We start from the raw sequence: 23535 nt of genomic DNA on the forward strand, positions 1-23535 counted from the left end.
CCCCTGGAAGAAATGTGGTGGCACTCACATGCCGTTCCCCCCCCCCCCCCGTCCCTACGTTTGCTCTGCATGTCGCATTGCCTTGTCTGTTCTGCCTGTAAGCTCTTTGAGGCGGGGCTGTGTATTATTCTCTGCAGCTCCCAGCACGATGGGGCCCTGTTCTCACTTGGTCCTGGCTAGAGGCTACGTGATATGCAAAATCACTGTAGTAACAGGGCAGGAACTGAGAAGGAGAGACGATTGGAAAAGAACGAAACGGGGGTTCATGTGACCGTGGCCATCTTGGGCGACACACCATGGGTGAAATGGGGCACTTGAGAACTAACAGCATGAGCTGCTACAGCTTGAGGTAAAAGGCTGTGCCGCTGTAGCTGAGGGCTGTGAGAATTCATCTCATCTGTGGATCAGCTCAGAGGAGGACCTGTCACATACACTCACCAGGGACTACATTCACTTAATGTACATTTTAAGGGGCGATGTGGTGGCTTTTCACTCTCAAATCACAGACCAGCATCTACGTCCTTCCCTGGAGTTCCTGATCATTATTGCTGTGATGGGAAGCGCTGCAGGTGCCACGTGAACTAGCACCGGGGGCCTAGACAAGCATCGAAAAGCTTGAGAGATGAATCTTTCTGGTTTGAAACCCTCTCAAGAAAGACGGTCTGGCACAAGATTTCCGCTGCTTCCTGGTCACTCACAGGATTTCCAGTTCTGACCCCGGTCAAAACCAGGAAGAGCAGTGGAAACAATAACAACAAAATAAAGTCCAGTGAATTGTTTCAAACTTCATAAAAGGTGGAAATTTCCTCTCCACTGGTTTGTCTAGCCTGATGCCACCAGCCTGGTGCAATTTATTAAAATGGTCCTAAAACAAACCTTTAAAATGGTATGGCCAGGGGCATTTCAGGTATTAGGACATTTGCTTGCCCAATATTCTCCTGCTTTTCAAGTTGTTATCACAGGTGTGACCTGATGGACCACTAGCTGCAAGTGAGAAATCGAGAGGGACTGGGATCTAACTTGGTCATTTATATTCCTCTGTGACATTTCCCTCCAAATTCCACAGCATCCCCAGTCTTCCACCATCGTCTTGGCATGAGGGAGCTGTCCCTCTAACCTGCTCCTCTTGCTTCGGCTGTGACTTGAGGCACTGTGTGTTGTTCAGACGGAGCAAGGCGGAGGTTTGTGAGACCAAAAGAATGTGATGTGTTTTTCATTGTCTCTCTGGGGTGAGAATCTATGCTCTGCCTGACACTCTGAGTAGAAAGCCTCTAACCTTTACTCTTATAAATTGAAGTTAACTTGAAAAACATGGTGGGGTTTTGTTTTGTTTTTTTAAAGCCCTATCCGACTTAATATGAACAGAGGAGAATTTCAGACCTTTGTCTTGGACCCATCTGTAGAGAAGACCACTGGAATTTTAATTGTCCAAGAGCTCTAATAGGTGTAATAGCCTTGTGCGTTACATATGCATTAATTAAGTAACACTGCATTTAGCTCCAAATCATGCGGAAGGCGCGTGCTGTGTTTGCACAGACATAAATATCTTCTCAGTTAGAGTGCAGGCTAATAGCTTTGCTCTCTTTGCATTGCAGTATTTCCATTCTGCTGAAGATAGGAACCTCAGGAGAAGTGAGTGTGCATTCCAGTAATACTGAGTAAAGTGGGTGAGGGCCAGGTACCCCCACATGTGCTCTGCTCACATATGGGATTTCAAAAATTGTAAGGCTGGGCAATTTGCAGAGTTTTTCTTTGATGTTTGTCTGAGTCAGCACAGGGCAAACATTCTGCAGTGATTCATACGTTACCGATTATCCCATTGAACAAACAAACTGCCTGGCAACCTGTTCGGGGTTTCTCCATTACCCAAATTTTTCAGACCGGCTGTTTCACTGCAAATTAAATCATTGCCACATTCCTTAAGCAGCAAATACAATGCTGTGTGATTGCAAGGGAAAAGGAAAGACAAAGAGATGCAATATGGTGGCTATAATATATTCTCATTTTGATCCACAGGATACTTCCAGACATTTAGATAAGAACATACCAATAGGTTATCAATGAAAGTCTCTTCTTTTTTTTCACCCCCAATATTGATGCTCACTCTGCTGCTTAAGTGGAACCTGATTTTAAAAGAAAATAAGAAATTGGGATAACACAGACTGGATTAGCTGGCCAAATGTTTGAGAGAGTGTTCACTTGAACTGGGCAACATTTTGTGGGTCTGACTTCCGTTTGCACAATTAAAGCTAGGATGGAATTCCAAATGATTATTACCATGCAACATTAGTGAAGGTAAAAGACCTTCAGTATCCCTTTCCTGCAGCCTCCATTTCCTTTAATGCTTAGCACTAATCTGCATATTTCTGTAATCTGCAGAGATTCCAGGAAGCATGGCTCTTTCACCTGAAGAAGTATTGTGGCATTTTTTTAAAGGAAAATCAAATAGGAGCGGAACGGTTCCATTTCTCCAAAGAGCTAACAGAAATTTCACATGATTGAAAAACAATAAATAAAATGAACTATTTAATCCACATGTTGAAAGTCTTGTGGGGAAATCTGGACACAGGGCAAAGCAAGTACAATCTAGGTGTGTAATTAAGTAATGATTTCTTGAGATCTTTCTTAAACATGTCTGAATACAGTATGGAATTTGCATAAATAGCTTATGCTGTTCACTGTTTGCTCCTGGAAAATACCTAGCATTTGCCTCTTGCGCGGTCTGATGTTCAGATCCTCCCTTGCTGGAAGAGGAGGATTTGCCGTATTACACTATTCTTTCCAATTGTAATCAGCCTTAAATCTGAATAAAAGCAGCAAATGGCTGACTAGTGCTCGGGGCTTCCCCCCCTCTCATGAAAGCAGCAGCAGAAGCAGCAGCCTTGAGTCAGACTAGGAAAGACGTGACTGCAGCTCTCCGTTTTCATTAGTATTCATGGAGCATCCGACTCCAGAGAGGATTAATAGACTCTGATGCCTAATATCCTGGAGAACAATTAATTTGCCCACAGTTTTGTCATGGTTGAAAGTCAAATGCTGGAACAGATCGATGCCCTGAGCTGCAAGTTGAAGCTCTACAACCTTCTGCTGGAGCTGAATTTTAATTTTCCCATCATCATTCCCCTGCCATTCCCAGCACACCCGTTTTCTAATAGATCTAAAAGCCTCTTACCTTCTTACATCACATGTTGGTCTTCATAACAAAAGTCTGTGTTGATGGTTCAAATATTAGAGCTGTGTATTGCTCTCCATTATGGGATTAGGCATGCAGTGGGCCCCTTGTGTTTTGACCTTTTTCTCTCATTTCTGTTGAAATTGTATGGAATATTCTGGCCTTTTGTAATTAAAACCAAAATATAATGGAGCAATAAACCATTTTCTAATTACTCTGTGTTTCTGTCTCCATCTAGATAGATATTTGTGCAGAAATTATGTTAGGAGTTTATACAATTTAAGAAGCCAAATCAATAGAGCTGCTAAGAATGAAGTTAAATTCTGCTCTTACTCCACATTTAGACTAGTGTAAACCTGCTGAAGTCAATGGGGGTACCCACCATTTACACCAGTGAAATACTTTACCTCTGGAGTTTACACTCCTTTTCAAGCAAATTGCCTGTCTGGGTTGCACAGTGCTATTAAATCAGGCTCCCACTGGGGAAAGCTCATATCAATAAATGGTCTTAGGTGTTGTGGAAAAATTTACTGCTCTTATTAAAACACAAAAAACGAGCCATAGTTGGAAATTAAGATCTGCCTCTGCTAAACATGCAGCATCCAAATGTCCCATTGGAGAAAACACTTGGTACCATCTTGTCTGGGGCACCATCTGCTTGTAGACACACTAGTAATGGGCATATTAGGCAGGCCTGGATTGTCTGGGCATCTCTCTAAACGCTCATGAAATCTCATTTGAAGAAGTTTGTAGACACACTCCCCAAAATTATGAATCTCAGAGAACTAGATGCAAATGTAACGTGCCAAACATCTTGCATTTACATGGGGGGGGGGGGCAAGTGACAGGTGTTGGGGTGGTGCTGGCTCTTTTCACCACTTGTGTTCTGTATAAGACATTCTTAAGACACCATCTTAAGACGCCAGTGATTCCTGCTAGCATTGAAATAATTAAGTCTTGTGGGGGTGAGCTTCACTGAAAAACCCTGCATTCAGGGTTCATAAATCAGCTAAAGAGTTTGCTTTGGACTGAAACTTTCCATGTGCTATTTGGTCTCACAGCAGGAGGGAATATTTATACCAAATAATCCTACATGGCCAGTCCAAGTTAAAAGAAGGGCAGAGGAGAGGGCCTGTTTTTGATGCTGTTTTGTGGCTCACAACGGGCTTGGTGAGAGTACTGAGCAACTCAGGGCTGGAGAACACAAGACAGAGCCTGTGATGTCCAGATCACTGGTTCAAACCCTGAAGGCAGTGGTGACCCAAAGCCATTACCATCTGATGGCTGCTCAGTCACCAGTGTGAAATGAGTGGGTAGGTCTTAGTCCATTTCTGTACCACAGAAACCACCAACCCAACATTCATCCCTTGTTGGCAGGCTCAGCGGAGAGGCCAAAGAATAAATGCAGCTGGAGACTGTACTTAATTTTCTTGAAAATTCAGCCCAAATGGGAGTTATCCCCATAAATCTGACTCTCCCCCCTTTAGAGAAGGGGTTAGATACCCTCAGATGCAGTGCAAGGCCTGGGTACAGCGGCGTGACTCTCCCCCCTAACCGCTGAATTGGGACAAGGCATGCCCCTTAGTGGGTGCACTTTGCAGGTAGACCCTGATGTGTTCTTTGGTTGCATAAGTATTCTACTGGAAGCTGCTGCTGTGATACGTGCCTCCTCCAGAAGCAGTTTAAGGGGTAAAGGCCAGAGTTTCATGAATCTTTCCTAGCTTTTGTGTCACTCCCTTAACATTATTGGAGCCCTGACTCTTGTGGTTTAATGACAGGCTGCTCCAAATGGTTGTAGCCGACAGATCAATAGATCAGGAGCATTAGAATTGTTAATTCAAATGACTGATTTGAATTTAAGTGCAACTTTAATTTAATCATTTTGTAAATGAATCAGTGCGTGAGGGCCCCTGCACCTTCTCGCTTCCACTCAAGAGGGCAGCTCCAAAGCTCCGTGGGGCTCACAAAATTCTGACATACACATTTCCCATCAGTGATTAGTTAAGGCTTCTGAGCTGCTGGATAATGACCAAGGTGGTGGGTTTAGCAGTTTTTCCTGTTAGTACAGTAATCCCAAATCAAGCCCTGATTAGCTTGGACATGTAGCTGCACGGCAGAAGTGAGTCCTAAGTCAGGATCCAGGAGTCTTGTTTAACCAAAACAGTTTAAAATACTAATTGGAAACGACTAGGGGAGCTGGTTACAAAATGTCCCGATTGTCCTAAATTCCCCATCTCCTGCAACCTTTCTGTTGCAGGCGGGACTTGCCAGCAGTGCTGTTCTGTGAGGTGAGCTCAGCCTCATTTGTCTGATATGTGGCTTTTTAAAGTGGCTAGAATAGCAGGCCACCCATGTTTTGGAGCTGTATAAATAGAGAGAATTTATAAATGTGTTAAACCGCTGCTCTCTTAGAAGCTACTGTTCATCTCTGAGCATAAGGCGAGTCTGGCTGGTGCTCAGAGGCTACAAACATGGGTGCCCTAGAGAAACGTAAGACAGACACTGTCATAGCCAGAAAGGAGCATACCCCCTTTGCACTTCTCTAAGCCTCTGCTGATTAACGTTCATGCAAGAGACATGTCCCAGATAATGAGGCTTCCGGTGATGCTCTCATTTTTTTCACATATATGCCCAATATGCCCTGCTTTCATTTCATTTCATTCACTAAAGTATCAGTCATGTGACACACAACTAGGAACCAAATGTGCATTGTAACTAACCACTGGAACTCACTTCCAGAAGATATCATCAAGACAAAGAGCTCAGAAGGATTCCAAAGAGGATCAGACATTGATGTGGATAATGAGAGTATTTTATAAAGGTTACAGACCCCTGCTATTTCAGGGAATGAGCCAACCCTTAGCTGATGGGGGATGGGAAGGAACGTCCGCCTTGGGAAACTTATTCCATCCCAGGGCTTCTTGTGCCTTTTTCTGAAGCCCCTGGTTTTAGCAGGATAGTGGGCTAGATGGAGCACTGGTCTGACCCATTCTGGCAATGCCTGGGTTCCTGTTCTTGCTGTGCGCTACTGAGGATAAACAGCATCAATCCAATATTTTTCCTGATCTCCTCCACAGTATGTCTCATACCCCAGTGCAGGTCAAGCAAATCAAAGGCAGTTACTGACCTTTTGCCACCTTCAGAACAACAATGCATCCATGCTGTCTAACTGCCCTGCTGACTGAACGTCCCACTTGCAATGTGAGCCAAAGAATAGGGGAAACGTGTGACAAAGTCATGTCATTTCAACCTCTGGAACTCACTGCTGGGTTTTAGCACTGTGGCAAATCCATCTGCAAGATTAAGAAATGATTCAGTATTTGAAAATGGGAATAATTTGCAGTGATGCACACTAGGTTAAAAGACTATCAGGGCTGTTGCTGGTCCGCATACTTCTGGCCAGAGCAAATGGATCTCCAGTGGCATTTAGAAAGCAATCCACTCCTTTTCTACCCCCAACCCCCACGCCTTGGTACCTCATTGAATAGTGGGCTAAAGTTCCACCTCTCTCCGAATCATCACGGTGTGGCTACTGCCCTGATGTCAGAGTACATAGGCCAACAAAGGCTTTGAGGTGGCAGCATCTGTGTTTTGATTTCAGGCAGCAGTCCAGCCCGTTGATTCTGGACTCCCTCTGTATAGCAATCAGGGCTTGGGTTTGTGGAACTGTTGCTGTGAAATTATCTGCAGATCCGACCCTCACTCTTCCCAGGAGTCACTTCAGGGCCAAAGATTTTCAGCACAAAAAGGGTTTTAATTTTTATCTCAAGTGAATGGTATTTTAGTCCCTCACAAATCCGGGCTGGCTAGTAGCGATGTTGACAGTCTCTGATGGATCTTACCCGTGCTGATGCAAGAAAGCCCAGGACCTGCAGAATGCCTGATTCTGATCTCCCTCACCCAGGTGCAAATCAGGCATAACAGGAGTGGGACACCAGCACAGAACAGGTTAGATGAGATAAAAATTGGGCCCAGAGACTCCAGGCTTCTCCGGCTATGATAAAATCATTCAGGATGCCGGCAAAACCACATTGCCTCATCCAATCCCACAAGGAATGGAGGATGGACAGATTTCAATACAAAGGAGTGTTCCATTCGAAGCTGTGGCAGGTTAAGTGCCATTTAAGGAATCACTCCTCCTGACCCAAAAATTCTCTCACTTGCTATCAATAAGTTATCCTTAGAGTTGTGCTTCCAATATCATCTCATTTGCAGAGCTTCTGATACTGAAATCCATTCAAAGGCCCATCTCAAAGGCTTGATTCAAAAGCATGTTTTAAAATAACAGCAAATATGTTCACAGTCCCTACCAGTGTTTCCCCAGCACGATTGCAGGAATCAAATCATGGCATGGCAGTAAGGAATGCTCCTCCCAACAACTGCCTTGTGCAGCAGTGTGACAGTGAAACAATTCCACAGACGGGAAGCAAAACAGCCCTTTCCCAGTCTGACACCGTGGTATGGTTATTCAGCAGTGGAAGAGCACTTACCTCTAAATTTCTTAAGTATTTCGTAAAGCCTCTCAGGCCATAATGCTTCAGCAGTTCAGACAATTCCTGGGCCCTGGCTGGTCAGCACTCAGCAGACACTGACAGCTGTATGCAGATTTCCACAGTCCTCAAGACAGATGCTTGAAAGCCAACAGTAAAAAAGAGGTCTATTTCCCTCACTGGGCCAGCAGGAGCCTGCAAGCAGCTCCAGCTCTGCATCCCAGCAGGAGAGATGTGGAACGGGTTCCCCAGGAGCGTAGCAGCCACCAAGCCTCTTGTGGGGACAGACCCCTTTCTGGAGTTATGGTGTGAGTCCTGGGGCACAGGGGGCCTGATTCTCCTCTCATTTGCAACCAGGGCAATTCCATTGACCTCAGCAGAGTTATTCCTGATTTACACCAGTGTATGTGAGCACAGAATCAGCCCCACCATGCATGTGTTCTGGGAGGTAAGTGACTGGCCAGAGCATGGGGCTTCGGGAGCTTGGTTTCGAGACTGTAAAAAAGAAGACGTTATTCTCTGAGCTACTTCAGTGGCCGCTGCAGCAGCCCGAATGGCCAGATCGACTGTAATCCCGCTAGCAATCTGGGCGTGACCCAGGGAACCCACTTGGGTGCTGCTCAGAAGAGTCTTCGATAAAGCCGCTTCAGTAACGAACAAAGGGAACTTTGCAAACAGACCTGTAAAAGGAAGTCATTTTATCCAGCAGGCCTGCAGGAAACACGAATCCATCTTCCAGCACGATTAAATGCAGAGCTGTGCATGGGCATAATTATTAGTGGAATGATGGCAACAGTAATAGAGCTCATCAGTCAGAAAGCGACATAATTTCTAAACTGTCTCTTATGCTGTACCACCTGGATTTAAATTAAGGTAACATTTATGGACAAGATGGATGCATCCGCTCACGGAAAATGCACATATTAATGTATCCAGGACCAAGAGTCCCAACTGCCATCAAACGTGACTATTGCTCCTCAGCGTTTTGACTGCCATGTTCCTCTGCCCTGCATCAGAATTCATCATTCTAGATGGCTTCCCTTCCCATCCTGGTCAGTGTCCCCCGTATGGACTGCGTAAAGCTGGAGACATTTCATGTATGTTTCTCAGCGTGAAAACGGCTAGACTGACAATACGATTGTGTGACAGTCACTCACAAGGCTGACAAAGGTCTCACTCACACAGGCCACCAGCACTGTGATCCTGAGGCCTGAAACGTATTTCCCACCAGACCCCGGAGTGTCCATAGCTGGGCCTTCCTGCTCCTCCACACAGAGAGAAGTGGGCTCTTGCCTGGGTTGTCTTAAATGACAAAGAAAAGGTGATATCCGCTGCTGGCTTTCATTAAAATGGAGACACGAAGCATCTGCTGCTTTGGAGGGACTCCCACGGAGGCGAAGGGGCTCTGGAGCAGAGTCTAGTTTGGCAGGGCAGAAGGCTTCAAGAAGGAGAGATTGTGAAATCAAACAAGGCAATAGTTTATGTATCAGAACCAGTAGAGAGCTGCCCCAGGAGAGGCTTGGGTAATGCCACCATCCTGAGTATATTCCATAGCCCGTCATTTGTGGTAGACAGAGAACAAGCCCATACACTCGCCCAGCACAGTCGCCATGACAGTGTTTTATATAGTCTGTTTTTACTGACTTTGGAAGAGCCTAAGGGGTTGAGGGGAGACCCAGCCAGGCCACAGGACTCCACCGGCCCAAATGGCAGGGCGACCTTCAAGATCATTGTGTTCAGACACGGATGCCTGTGAAAGTGAGGTTGTTCATTCTGAGCTGCGTCCTTACGTCGGGACAGACACACAGGGACTGGTGGGGACTCTGTGGGACAATTAAGAGCTCCTGAGTTTTTCAAACTAATAACAAATAAAGCTGTGAAAGACAGGGGGTGTTGTATCTTGTAAAGCTTAAAGATGGGCCAAGCCAATGTCCCTGAACTCTGGGGTGTTTGCAACCCAAACTTGGACTGGATCTGGGATTGCAGTTTGAGCTTCTCCGGTAAAAAAAGGGCTCCATAATTTTCATTCTGTTGTCTGCTTACACACAGCTTTGTGCTACCACCTTCCTCATGCTTCCCAATTATCCACGTTCACCAAGACAGTTACCATGGTGTGAGTGAGCACCAGACTTCTCCAGCTGTGGACTCCATTGTCGTTCACCCTTAGCCTGGCCTGTATGTGCTGGAATTCTTTATGGCTTTCTGTAGAATCAGCTGCTTAAACTTTTAGGAGAAGGCAGCAACCGTCTTAGACTCATCCCTCAGTAGGACAAACCAAGTCTGTGGCTGACTGGCAGCCGGTGCATTCTGTTGTTTAAATGTGGGTCTGTTTTAAGTTCCGAACTTAGCAAGTTTCCCTTCCCCATGCTAGTACTGGTATGAAAAAGGACAGTGTCCAACATGAAACCTGTCGGAACTCTGACCCCAAACAAAACAGGAAATTCTGATATTTGTAGCTAAGATGCGGGGAGTGAAATCAGCACGACACAGATCATCTGTAATCATGAAAAAGACTCAGGATTTGCCACAAAGGTCAGCTCTAGAGCCAAGTGCCAAACATCTTACTCAAAATAGCACTGATTAGATCTAGACATCAGTGGCTGTCGTTACCCTGGTGTGATGATGCGCATCTGTACGTTGGGATGAGCTCCAGCAACTAGAGTGGAAAATACTTTGAAAAAAGAAATCCTGTTTCAAACCCCCGAAGTTCTTGCGGTATTTCGGAAGAATATTGTAAGCCAGACAGTTCTTTTGGAAACAGTGTCACAGAAATGCTGTTCTCCGAGTGTTTCTTAGGAAGCTTATTTCCAAAAGGAAGTGTTCATGGTAATAAGGACTTCAAAGTGGAATCCTCCCGAGTGACAGGTTCTTTACAAGAGGGCCTGTCCAAGCATTATCACATCTCTCCAGCAATGGGAAGAGATTTACAGAGAATCCTATGGGGTCCACAGGGTTCTTCACAGAAGGCGCTTTCTGCCAGCAGTGTACGCTCTCTAGTGGGATGCACATGCTCTTCCTAGGGGCGTGAAATCCTGGAAGAGGGCAAGCTCTCCACCGCCCGTCCCAAGTGGCAGGCAGCACAAATGCCAAGAGAAACATGGCCCATTTGGGGAGGAAAAAGAGCCGACAGAGCACGAAGAAGCCAGTGTGGGATGGATGGAAGTGAAACCACTGGTGACAGCAATGGGAAACTGAAAGGGCTTAGCAGCGAAAGAGGGAATTAGATCTGCTGAGTGCTACAAAAGCCTTCTGTGCCCCCCCGCACCCCCCCCCCGCCGCTCCTACCCCATGTTCCTGTGCCGAGAGCTGACTGCTTGGGTTCGAGGAGTTCACAATTCACCTACTTGGACTGTGGAGCTGCCTAACCCCTGCAGCCCTGCCGGACGAAGAGTGAGCAATGGAGGCTGGCATGGTTGCATGTGGGGTGGTGGGAGAAATGCAATGAAATGCAGGGGGGCACAGTGCTGCAGAGGGCCTAATGGGTGGGGCGAAGAAGCCTGAATCCCATGTGTTGGTGACGTGGGAGCCAGGGAGGGACGCCAAGAGGCTGGGGGCTGCATGGGCAGAACAGTGGGCCAGGAAGCTGATGGTAGCATCAGTGTTTTGTGCAGCCCCCTCCTGACTCGAGATGCAGCGTGCTGGCCAAAGAGAGCAAATGCCCCACGTCCACTGACGTCAATAAGAGAAACAATAGCACCCTCCAGGACAGGCTCTGGATGTTAGCCTCTACTTCCCCTGCCTGTTGGGTCCCTGATGGGGTCCTAGCCTGCTCTCTCTGAGCAGGCGAGGTGTTTGGGTTGGAACAGATACAGAGGGGGCCAGCAGCTTCAGGTCCTTTTGTTCCCTTTGGCTCAACAAAGGCTCTCAGCCTTTTCCCAGCCCCCTTGTTGGTGCAGGAAGAGGAGGAAGTAAGCTGCTGGTTTTGTGGTTATTGTTCAATAGTATCCTTGATTTTCTCAGTTCTGAGACCATGCTGGTCTTCTGGAGGCTGACAAACAGTTCCCAGGGACACTGGCACAGAGCAGCAGCAGATATGACAGTCTCAGCATCTCTGTGTCTTTAAAAGTGTTTCAGTTTTCATGGCATTGTGGTGAAATTTCACTGGAGTGAAGCGTGTTCAGCAGACAGTGCTGCAGTCAGCAAGCCCTGGTAATGGGTGGTGGCAGGGATGTAAATGTTACTCCCCTAGGAAACACTGCTAGTAAGTCTGGAGACTTTCTAGAGGTAAGAAGGAGCTTGCTGCTGTACAAAATCTCTCTCAGACAGCTCTGCTCTCTGTTTGATCTGGCCCTAGCCAGAACAGAGCAAAGAGAGAAGTGAAGGGTTGCCGTCTGAATTTTAAAAAGAAGAAAAGCTGCAGAAGTTTTATGTCTGTTTCAACATGGTCATTTCTTATCAGCAGAGCTGAGCAAATAATTTGCCATGAATATTTAATCCTCTTTTTCTGCCTGTGGAATATCCATGAACAGATCACGACTTCCTCAGATTTATTCTTTATTGAGAAACATTTATCCCATTTTTGTGAATTTATTTTAACTCTGGGGATTGGCTGCCAAAAGTTCTCTGCAAGGATTCACCATTCAGTCTTTTTCAAGTCACCTGGTGTTGCTCCTGCTCCCTGATTGGATAAGAGCACAAGCACTTGTGCAGGCAAGTCTAAAATCTGGTTTCTGTAAATACTCTCACATTTGACTTTGAAATTCACTTTCTGCACACGCTGGTGCCCGTTGCACATGGATGCTTGCAGAAAGCAAACATAAGATGGATGAGAGCAGCTCAAAAGCAAAGTCAGTTAAAAACTTGAGAAAATATTTGTGGAGAGCTGTTTGTCAGTAAATAAAGATGAGTGAATAATACAATGTGTATTAATTTTGTACAAGAGGTATACAAGAGTTTAACGTACTATTGAAATAAATATACATGACACACACACACACGTTTATACAAACACACACAGCAGTTGCCCTTAAAATAATATTATTCATGTTTTACCCTCTATATTAATAAGAGAAAACAATGTTGGTATATTTGGTAAATGTTTGTTTTATGACGGTGACTACTGTGTGTGTGTGTGTGTGTGTGTGTTCATACTTAGAAGTCCTAAAAATACATACTCATTTAATATCACTGTGATGAGTAAATTGTAGAGACTGAGTTGTTGAGATGTAAATAACCCCTTGTGCAGCATCCACATGAGCTTTTTACTACTCTGCTGCATGTAAATGGCCTGGTGACTGAGACGTCTTCCTCCTGTGGGGGATAGATAATAAACGCACTCTTTTTTATGGCACCTTTCCTCTGTTGTTTCACAAGAAAATGAAAGTCAACGTGTTCCGGTTTCTGCTGAATTCACTCTTTAGCTTTGTTCAGTGCCTGGGAAATCGAAGATCAGTCCATTATTTCCCTTTATGACTAAGGACTTGGGCCCCTGCACAGATGTTGAGGCCACTTAAAAGTTAATGACTTTGTATGCTAAACCTTCTGGCTATATTTATTCCATGCATTTAAAAGGCTAAAGATAGGGTAAACAAATGCACAGCATAAGCAAGAGAGTCACACAGAACTGGAGTGTAGAAAAGAGAAAAGTTTTCCCCGATAATGCTTGTTAACCAGGGGTGGGGGTTGGGGCGGGGGCGGGGGCATCCTTCCTTCCTTTGACATATTCACTGTAAAGCCCCTGGTGCGTTAATGGCCATTGTCAGAGCTTGGCTTTAGGCTTGGGAAGATTTGCATGGCATCTGACGAGGCTGGCTAAGAGAAGAGGTGTTCTCCATAACCAGTATGACATTCAGCCTCATTCATGGTCTAATTCTTCTCCCTTCCCCCCATGAATTATGTACTCTCCGTGTCCTGGCTTGTGCATAAAAGATCCATGACCGGGGAGCTGTACAATCCATTTTTTCCATGAGCAGGTGCAAAACATAATGTCCCTGATTTTCAAGTTCTGATTAAACTGTCATAGATACGGATCAACCTCAATAACTCCTTGCAACTGAGAAGGATGCTTATTACAGCACTGCACCCTCTGATACCATAGATAAGGGTCTTGCAGCACTTCAATTACCATCCCCTATTGTCAGGATTGGTTTAGTTACATCGGATGAAGTTGGTTCACCTGAAAGCGTGGGATGAGAGCAGCGGTTGAAGCTGGGCAGAATGAAGGCAGGTGCTGTGTAAGCTTCTTCTCCGATGCAGTCCTGCCAGCATTCCTCCATCCTGACCTCCATATCCCACTGCTACTCCAGACATGGACCTTCCCCGCACGTGCACTCGCCAGCCCTGCAGCCCTTCCAGGCCTGGGAAGCCAAACAGCTATGTCAGCGTACCTGAGTCTACAGCCCCTGCCAGCCCAGCTGCCCCCTTCCCCTGCTATATCCACTGTCGCATCTGAAACTGACGTCCATCTCCCAGCTGCCTCTTTGCACCCCGAACTCGCTGCACCTTCGCCATGTAAGCCACCCAGCCGCAGGGACTCTCCACAACTGGGCAGGTCCTGCACCAGCTGCCAGGGTCCCCAGCACTTTCTTTCCTCTTTTGGCGAAATCCCCTTTGCTGTCTAATGTGACTTAGGAGCTCAGGTCTCAGCTGGCCCGTGCCAGCCAACTCAGACTGCAAACTGGTCACTGCTGTGCAGACCACTGGTCCCAGGCCAGCTGTGGGGTTTTTTTTTGCTGTGTAGACGTACCCTTAGAAACACACAGACAATTTTCCCTGGGCATTAGGAGTCTGGTTGTTGAGGCAGACAGGTCTATTCCACAATGAGAAGGGAAACGTGAGACAGCTACAGGGGAGGTTGTGAACTACGAGGGACCTGGATTATTGCTTTAAATCAGTGTTCATCAAAGCAGCTAATGAAGTGGCCAGTGATGGACAGATGTTTTCCAGAAGAGGAAGCCAACAGGCTGCAAGAGCTAGGAGCTCCCCTCTAAGACTGGGTATCAGAAACCACATTTGAGTTTTGAAATGAGAACCCATAGAAAGGAAATTAACCAGAAACTGCTCATCTCTATGACCCCAGCCTGCCCATCCCACATAAAGCTCCATCCCAGCCCATCACCCCTGCTAGGATATGGGTACATAGGGGCTGGGGCCATTACCTGGGAAAGAAGGGGCCAAGGGCTTGCAGAATAAGCAGAGGAGCACCCCACAGACTAGGGATCATCGTGTTACCCCCACCCTCAGTGTGTCGGCCTAACTCACAGGTGGGAAGTCCTCACCTGCCTGGGCTTGCAGGAAGCTTTATCAGCAGCTCTGCAGACACTGAGCAAACTGAGCATCGATGGACCCATCTTGTGAAGGAAGAACTGGCTCCCAAAGCAACGAGTGAGAGCCGTCTTCCAACAGGTGCTCAGCTGAAGATGGAGTTCCAGGCAGGGCAGGGTTGGGTCCAGTCTCATTAGCCCAAGGGAAAACATAGCTGGTTGTTAAAACATTCACTCAAACAGATGTGATGGTGTCACTGTTCTTTTTCTCAGACAAATGGATCTTTGATGCTGGAGCTCTGAATGGGTTAGTCAAAATACTCTGCCAGACAAGCAGGTGATTGTCTGCTCCTCCATTCCCTTCTTTTCCTAAAATAGAAATCCCAGTCTCTCTGCGCATAAGCAGCAAACACTCGCTCAGCTTCCAATATGAGAGAAGGCCCCCAGTGCTGTGAAAAGGATAGGGATAAGGTATTGGGGAGTGGGAGCTGCCATCTGGGTTTGCATCTGTGAGCTGCTGGCAAAGCACACATGGAGGATCCTTTCCTCTGCAGCATTCTTGGCCATGGAGCTACGGAACGATGGAACAAATGGGAAAATAGTCTTGAGATCAGCTGGTCGCTCTGTCGGCCCATTTAGTCTCAACCTCCCAGAAACCGCCAGACACTGACTGAAATCCAGAGAGCTCCAATTTAGACATTTCTGGGGTTTTCCTGTAAATTTGGATTTAACTGCCATAGACACTGGCAAGCTCAGGGGTAGGTGTATGTGTGTCATTAACCTAACCTGTGTTTGTTCCTAGACAGTGCACTGTTGAGGAGGTACAGACCGCACCGAGCCATGGTGTGCAATGAAATACCCCACTTAGTGTAGCCTCGTTGACACTCGGAGATGCATCCTCCCTCTGCTTCTGGTGGGTTCTCTAGTGTCATTGTCAGATTTGTCTCTATGACCCTGTGGAGGCTGCTCAGCCTATCAAGGAACAAAGACCATGCAAATTAGCAACAGCCCGACTGACAATGGGCAAGAAGAGTGGCATGTCTGCACCAGTGACCAGGAGCTACTTGGTTCAGTAGTGTGAGGAATAGGAGCTTCACGGACCCAGACCTGCTGCCTCTGTTCTTCCTTGCAGGCTACCGGTTTGAGGCCTTTTCTCCAGGGCTAACTGGAAACACGAGAAATCTGCCAGTGTTCTGGGCTCCAGGCTCAGTCTGAGGAGATCATGTAGAATCCAAGTGATTCGTGTGTGTTCAGAAAATAGTGATGGCACGAAAAGTCTCAGAATTGTCTTCTGTGTCCGTGGCTTCTTGGATAATGTCATTCTAAGCAAATATTTCTCTTCCGTTAACATCCATATTGCTCAGATCTCTCTTTCTCATAACTTCTTCGTGTGTGCTCGGGGAACTTTGGGGGGCCACGTGTGGATTTTCCTGGCTCTTCCCTGGTATCAGAGAGCAAACACTTTTGCAGGGAAAAAAGAGACGAGGAATGCATATGTTTTCATCCCTGGCTTTCTAGCACAGGATCTTGAGATGTCTTTACCAGAACACACAGCTATTTCAAATACTTGACTTTCTGCATTTCTTTTCCGTGTGTGGGGGCTGATTAAGAGATAACAAGCTAAGAATGGGATTCCCCCATTGTCTGCTTGGGACACGACACTGTGAAGGACGTAGGAACAACATGACATGGAAGTGATTGGTTTCATATACAATATATGGCACCTATCTCGCGCTCTGAGCTTCCACAAATGCATGCAATTATCTCCCCATTGCAGGGGTTTCTTTAAAACGGGAAGACACATGTTTCTGATTGTCTGTGCCTGAGTTTATGCAAATAAATGAACATTTATGCTAATTTGCAATCTCCTGCCTTTTTGTCAGTGGAATTTGGCAGGCATGCTAACCCGAGGAATTGTCTTGCTAACCCGAGGAATTGTCTTACTAAACTCTAGCATTGCCTCCTGGATCTCCCATGGGGCAGTGCTGATCTATTTTGCCCCCAATCCAGTGCTGTGGTTCAATCCACAGTTTAGCCTAGAGATTGTACTAGGGCACAACCCTGCCTGGGCAGGGAGATGGGCTGGGTGATTGTTCCTCTGTTACAGCCCATGGTGTCAGTGATGACTCAGGGATGAAAGGATCCATGAGAGGTAAAAGTCATAATGTGAAGAGAGATCTCAGGGTCAAAGGTGGCATCCAAGCAGACCTGAGTTTGTAATATACTATGGTACCAAAAGAGACCAATGCCATTTTGGGTGGCATATACAGAGGCCTCCCCTCTCAGAGTCAGCAGGGGACAGTTCCTCTTCCCATGGATTCGGTTGACTGCGAAGTACCTTTAGCTCAGTTGAGCAAACACTGAGTCCCAGCGTCCGTCCGGTATTTGCAGAATACAGAAAGCACTGCATGTTGTGGGATATTGGGCTTAAACAGCAGTGATGGGATGAAACTAAGAGAATGTTTAGACTGAATATCCAAAAAATCATCTTATCAGTAAGGCCTGTTAGACTGCTGAATGGTTTCACTGGGGTAGGGGAAGCCTCATTGTCTATGCACCTGACACTTGGCTTGGACCAGACACTCGAAAACACCCAAGGCTTAAATTCTCAGCGAGTATTTCCCGGAGCCCTGGGGCTCAGGGCTTCTGCCCGGCAGGAGGCACCAGGGCTTGGGGCTTCTGCCCCATGGGAGGTGCCAGGCTCATGGCTTCAGCCCCAGGGAGATGCTGGGGCTCAGGGTTTTAGCACTGTGGGAGGCTCCAGAGCCCCAGTGGGAAATATTTACCAGAGCTCTACTCCGGACAGCTCCGGCTGAATTTAAGCCCTGAAAACACCATAGGAAACAATCCTGCCCTGGGTTGGGGATGGAGTCAGTGGCCAGCTGTAGCAGAGAGGTCCTTCGGTGTCTTCCACACTGAGGACTCAGGGATTGACCCTCATCCTTTCCTCTAGTGGCGTCACACCTGCAATCCTAGCGGAGTCACTTGGCCGAGGTGATAAGCCAGGCCACAGTTACATTCTTTTGGCAGAACTAGATATTTTACATCACATTCGGATGTGGCATCCTCCCTACCGTGAGCGGGCCCAGTGTCCACGCTCCTGACCGAATTATCAACCCCAGCAAATGAGGTTCAGAAATACAGAGCCACTGCCAGCAGGAGGCGCTCACAGGCCCCGCAGCGGCACCGCGGTCTCCCTCCAGACAACGGAGGGAGGCTTGTCGACAGTGGAAATTTTTTCTTCTTTTAAATAAGATTAATTATTTATTCACACACAAAACACAGGTTACTGTTTGCTAAACAAATCTGTGCGCCTGTCTGTGCATGCGCCAAGTGCCCTGTTCCAAAACAAATCACCTCACAGCCATGTCATCACGCTTTTTCCCCTTTCCCATCTCTGCTTCTGGCCCTCTTGAGGACAACAGTCTCATCCCAAATGGGGGAGCAACAGGGGAAGGGTGGGGTGGAGATGGGTGGACCCTGACCCCAGACCTGGAGCCAAGGATGGAGCAGCCACTCTGAGTTTTCCCCCAAAAGCCACTGCGTGGCTGCGGCAGATGCAGACTCCAGACCTCAGTGGCAGCTGTGGCCCAGCTCAGCCTCGATTTTCGGCAAGGGAATTCATTAGTACAAGGATCCATTGGCCATTTGCTTACCCCTATTGGGCCCATCCAAATCTCTGTATGCCACTTCTCCTCCTGTCTGGCAGAGCCAGAGTGGCTTCCCTGGCCTGGCATGCCCACACAAGGGGAAGGACAGGAAAAACCCCGCAGAGAGAATTTTATATTTTTCAACTTTTGGCGATTCAGTTCATGAGGTAATTTTAGAAACAAATTCTGGGGTTGCGGCATTAGGAGCCTCTGTATCTCTGCAGAAGCCCAGACAGCAAACGAAAGCCTTGCTGGGTTCTGTTATCACAACGCCACACTGTTAAATGTCCTAAGCAATCTTTTTTTTGAGGAAAACAAGTCTTTAGAAACAGAGGTGACCCCCGAAGTGATAAGTGAAGAGGTTCACCTGAAAGTCTGTTATCAGCCATTTGTGCCTGGCTCTGCCTCAGATTTCTCATTTCGATGTGACGGCAGCTGAAAATTGGATAGATACTGACTTCACCTCAGACAAGACTTTCTCTTTTTGTCTTCAAGGGCAACTTGAGTGCTTTCGCCTCTGAGGTCACAGAGAATCATCGGAGGCTGAAAAAAAGCATTTGGGAGGAAAAAATCACAATCACTGTTACTGTGTTTTGTAGCTTAATTATCAAAATATGCAACACACAAGTGAGGAAGTCTGGAAAAGCAGGGAATGCACAAGTGTCGGGTGGTTTCATTAAAAATGCACCACAGTGCAAGATTTCTTTGACAAGAATGTGCAGAAATTAATTTACAGCCACCTGACTGGAGCAATCCAAGCTGAAGTTCCATCATGCAGTCCACTTAAACTGACACCCGTGCACTGGTACCTGCCTGCATGACATGCATGCTGCAGATGCCAAGAATATGTTGGTGCTGAACATTTGGTTTTGAACGTGTTTTGTGCTCATGCAAAGTGCAGTCTGACAGCCCCGTAATTCACTTCCCAGTCCTCCCTAGGCAAAGAGCAGCCAAGACAGGGCACCAGGTTTTCCCCTTACTGCGCCCTCCTTTCACACAGAGAAGGGAGTTCAGCCCCCAGGGCCCATTCTGTACCAGTCTTTTCCACTGCAGCTGCTAACAAAGTGCCAGTTGAGATGGTAATGTACGTGGCTCAGACACCTGCTCTGAGTAGCTGGGCAGGGACCCATCACATGACACACAAGCTGCCAAGAAGCCAGCAGATAATCACTTGGGTCACTGCTTGGCCTGGGCTGGGTTTGAACTGAATGCTTGAGCCCGTACGGTCTCCTGTTGCAGAAGGGAAGTGTCAAAGGGGCACATGCAATGAAGGAAAGCAAGAACACTATCTGGCTGTGGAACATGTTGTCAGCTCTGCAGGAAAAACGGTGTAGGAAAGCACGTGGGCTGGGGCTTTGAATCCGCAGTGTTAAGGGAGCTGAAACCTATGGATCCTGTGTTGGGGACGATGTACCACCTGCAGTGAGCCTATGGTGCAGGTGCAGTATAGGTGAGTTTGCAAGAGAAGAGGAGCGGGCAGAGGACAAGGGGCAGGGGGATAAAATCCACCAAAGGCAAGAGGAGAACCAGGGCAGGTCCCAGAAGCCAGAGAGGAGAGGGTGGCAAGGAGGAGAGGTGATTCCCAATATAAATGGCCACGCAGTGACCAAGGAAAAAGAGATGGTGACAAGGCCCTTACCCTCTCCCTTGCTGAGGAGTGGATCTTGCAGGAGTGAAGAGGGAGCTGGAGGAGAGGCAGCAAAGCCAATGGGTGCAAATGCTGGATCAGGGCATAAGACAGAAAGCAAAGGATCAGAAAGGCTGAGTCAGGATTATCAATGCCACAAACATGCTTCCGCAGGAATGTCAACCTCCTCTCCCTTTCCAAACAGAACACAAGTGAATGGACAAAAGGAACATCCCCTAATGATCAATATGGACAAAGAACTCTAAGCAGGCCCTTGTGATCCCTCCAGTGTAAGTGTTGAACTGCTCTCCATGAAGGAGGGCAGTTTAGATCCTATATTAATTATCAGTGTGTCACAAAGCAGGTTGTGTCAAACAGAGGAGAGATTTCCCAGTGCACAATGCCAAAATAATCTGCACCACATTCTATGCTCCCATTGTCTTTGCTAACAATAGGTGACGCTTTTATCCATTAATCCAAAAAAAAAAAAATCCTGGAAAGGCTCTCCCACAGCCCTCTGGCAGGACTGCCGTGGAGTGTCAGCATTCAATACGAAGGCAGCAAGGAAAAGGGTTGTAAACGGAGCAGAGATGCCAAACAGACCATTGCACAGAATGCAGCTGGCTAATAGGAACATGCCTTTTCTTGTCTTTTCCTTCTTGCCCAGGTTTAAGCAGCCTTGCACAGCAGTGAGGATCCTTAACCATCCCTGAGTTGGAATTAAAACCATTGGCACCTGCTTACTCCGAAGAGTGTGAGGCATATCGGGCCCGTATGGACGCCTCCGGCTGACCCTATGTCAGTCATCAGAGTCACACCAAGTGTGCACTCGCAAATGAGGCATTGGTGGGGGATCATTGCAAATGTTCTGTCGAACTTCTTGGGGGGTGGAACACTGGGGTTTCATCTCAACTAACATCTTCATGGAAAGTGGCTGTGTTCGTCAATAATTTCAGAAAACCGATAAAGTTTTGGGTTTTGAGTTTTGAATTTTTTGATGAACGGTCCAGCTGTTCCACTGACGATTTCACCAAACGATGAATGTGTTGTTTTCATAGACATTTTCTGCAGGGCAAAACATCCCACTACCCAGCCAGCGCTGGTCCTGTTGAAAGAGCATCACGCAAGGCTCAGACAGGCTCCTCCACACTGCACCGGTACTGGGGGTGGAGGGAGATGAGCAACCATGGAGATGAAGCTGGGGAATCCAAGGCACAACAGACAACCATGCGATGCTCGCCACTCCCATGTCTGGAGTTGGGATGCAATGCCCAGCTACCCAAATGCTCTGCAGTGGGCAGTGCCTCACGTTGCTGGGGTTTATCATTGCACTGCCGTCGCACCTCGGGCTCCTGTCAGGGAGCAGGGCCTGGCTGTGCTTTGTGTTGTACACCCCCCCCAACAGACTCTCCTTCCTCCCCGCAGCTGCAGCCCTGCAGGTGTGCAAGTGATAAAATCCGCATGATTTCTGCACAGCGCGTGGCCGAGACCTGCGTGTGTTATTGCCCGGTCCGAAGTGCGGCGTTGGAGGGGATCAGAAAGGAGCCAGTATGGATGAGAGTGCTGCTGCAAGGTGACTCCTGCCCCATGCAGAGATGGAGGCATAAGGCTATTTCATAGCTAAGTGCTTCATTTGCCTGCTACGGATCACATTCAGCCCAGGCCTCCTTAGCCACTCCCATTCCCTGCCTTCCCTGCTCTGTTTACACCCTGCGCCCTTCAGAGTAAGCCCCTTGAGACATACCCTCAGCTAAGGGACCATGCCCTCTACCTAATCTTCGTAACGCCAGGTGAAGCCTCTGCTACCTGCGTGGTGACGTGCCCGCCCGTTGGGCCTGCTCTGCACAGCCCAGGCACTTGCAGGAAACCTGAGGCTTCTGCTGGGAGTTATCTTCGTTTTGCTTTTCTCAAATTATTCCAAACAGGAACATTCCCAGGAGACAAGACAAAGTATTTCCCTTTAAACCCCATTTCAGTTACCATAACAACTGGATGCAACCGTGTGTACAAATTCCTTCCCAGCACATGGGCTCTGGGGCAGGACAGTGCAGCGCTTTTTCAAACTATATTTTGCCTGATTTTTCTATAAACACCCACACAAAACGCACACAACACATTCACAAAATCAGACCTGGTAAATGAGAAGCACAATGCTTTACTGACCTTCCCTTTGCTGCTATCGAAGGTGGACACTTCCTTTACAAACCGCAGCAGTAAAGGGAGACAGCTATATATTTGTATATCCTAGTGTCATTCACCTTCTCAATGTTCTGTGGATTGAGGAATCCCTGGGGACCAGGAGTGCTGAGCAAGCCCCCAAAGTTTCTGGAGACTGGGTGCACAAAAGCATCCAAAGTCACTCCACTACTTGGACCTATCAGACAGGTCTGAGGCTCTCGAAAGCACAGGCTCCCGGCAGATTTCCAGCGCTCTTCTTGAGATTCGCTGGGGGAAAGAAATACCACAAACATGGCTTTATTTCACAGCTTCCATATTGGCGCCATAGTGTGGCAGAGAGAAAAACAGTAGGGGAGATAAGACTTAGATTTCCTGAGCTGCAGGAGGGTTAGGACATCCCAGGATTTCAGCTACAACTCGTGCTCCAACTAAGTATAGACACTGCCTCCCCTCCGTGGCTCGAGCTTCGTTAACTATCTGACGAACGCTTCCAGGTGTTTGAGGCCTGGCCTACCTTTCTGTGGATGCAGTTTTCACCTACAATGTGACCTGGGGGTGGAACTCTGGAGACGTGTGACTCTACTGCCTGATTTGCAGGTGGGAAACTGTGTCCACAAAAAGTGATGCCACCCTTAGAACTGTGTCCCTTAGAAAGCACAGAGAAAGTACCTTAAAACAGAAAGGTGCTGCTGATCCTGGCTATTTGAGAGCCCTTTCCAGCTCTCGCCTAAGTGCCGTTAGATCTGAAAAGTGGAGGTAAGCGCTACGGCTGCTGGCATCTACTGGGGATTTCCCGCTAGCCACCTTGGTGGTGCCGTTTTGGAGCACGGAGTCGTGAGCTGTACTCACGGATGCGGCATGTGTGTGACTTGCAGGGAAGATGTCCGTGCTCCATGGGCAGCCCCGGAGCAACATGGAGTACTGTGCAGCACATCGTTACAGGCCGTTCAGAGGCAGGTGACATCTGCAGGTCTCTTCACCTGAGAATGCACAAAAGGGAAAGTGAAACAGCCAGGGGAAGATAGGCACCCTGGTCCGGATCCTGGGCACCATACTTGGACAGGTACTTTTACTCAGTCATTGGGCAAAACTCCCACTAACTGCCCCATGGTCTGGCCCCAGAACATTCACATTTTCTCCCAATTTACTGAAGCCCAAAGTTAAATATTGACTCCTTCAGACTGGTAACCCCGCCTCTCACTCTGGAGCTACTTCT

The sequence above is a fragment of the Lepidochelys kempii genome, chromosome 15 (genome assembly GCF_965140265.1).
Source record: "Lepidochelys kempii isolate rLepKem1 chromosome 15, rLepKem1.hap2, whole genome shotgun sequence".
NCBI lineage: Eukaryota > Metazoa > Chordata > Testudines > Cheloniidae > Lepidochelys > Lepidochelys kempii.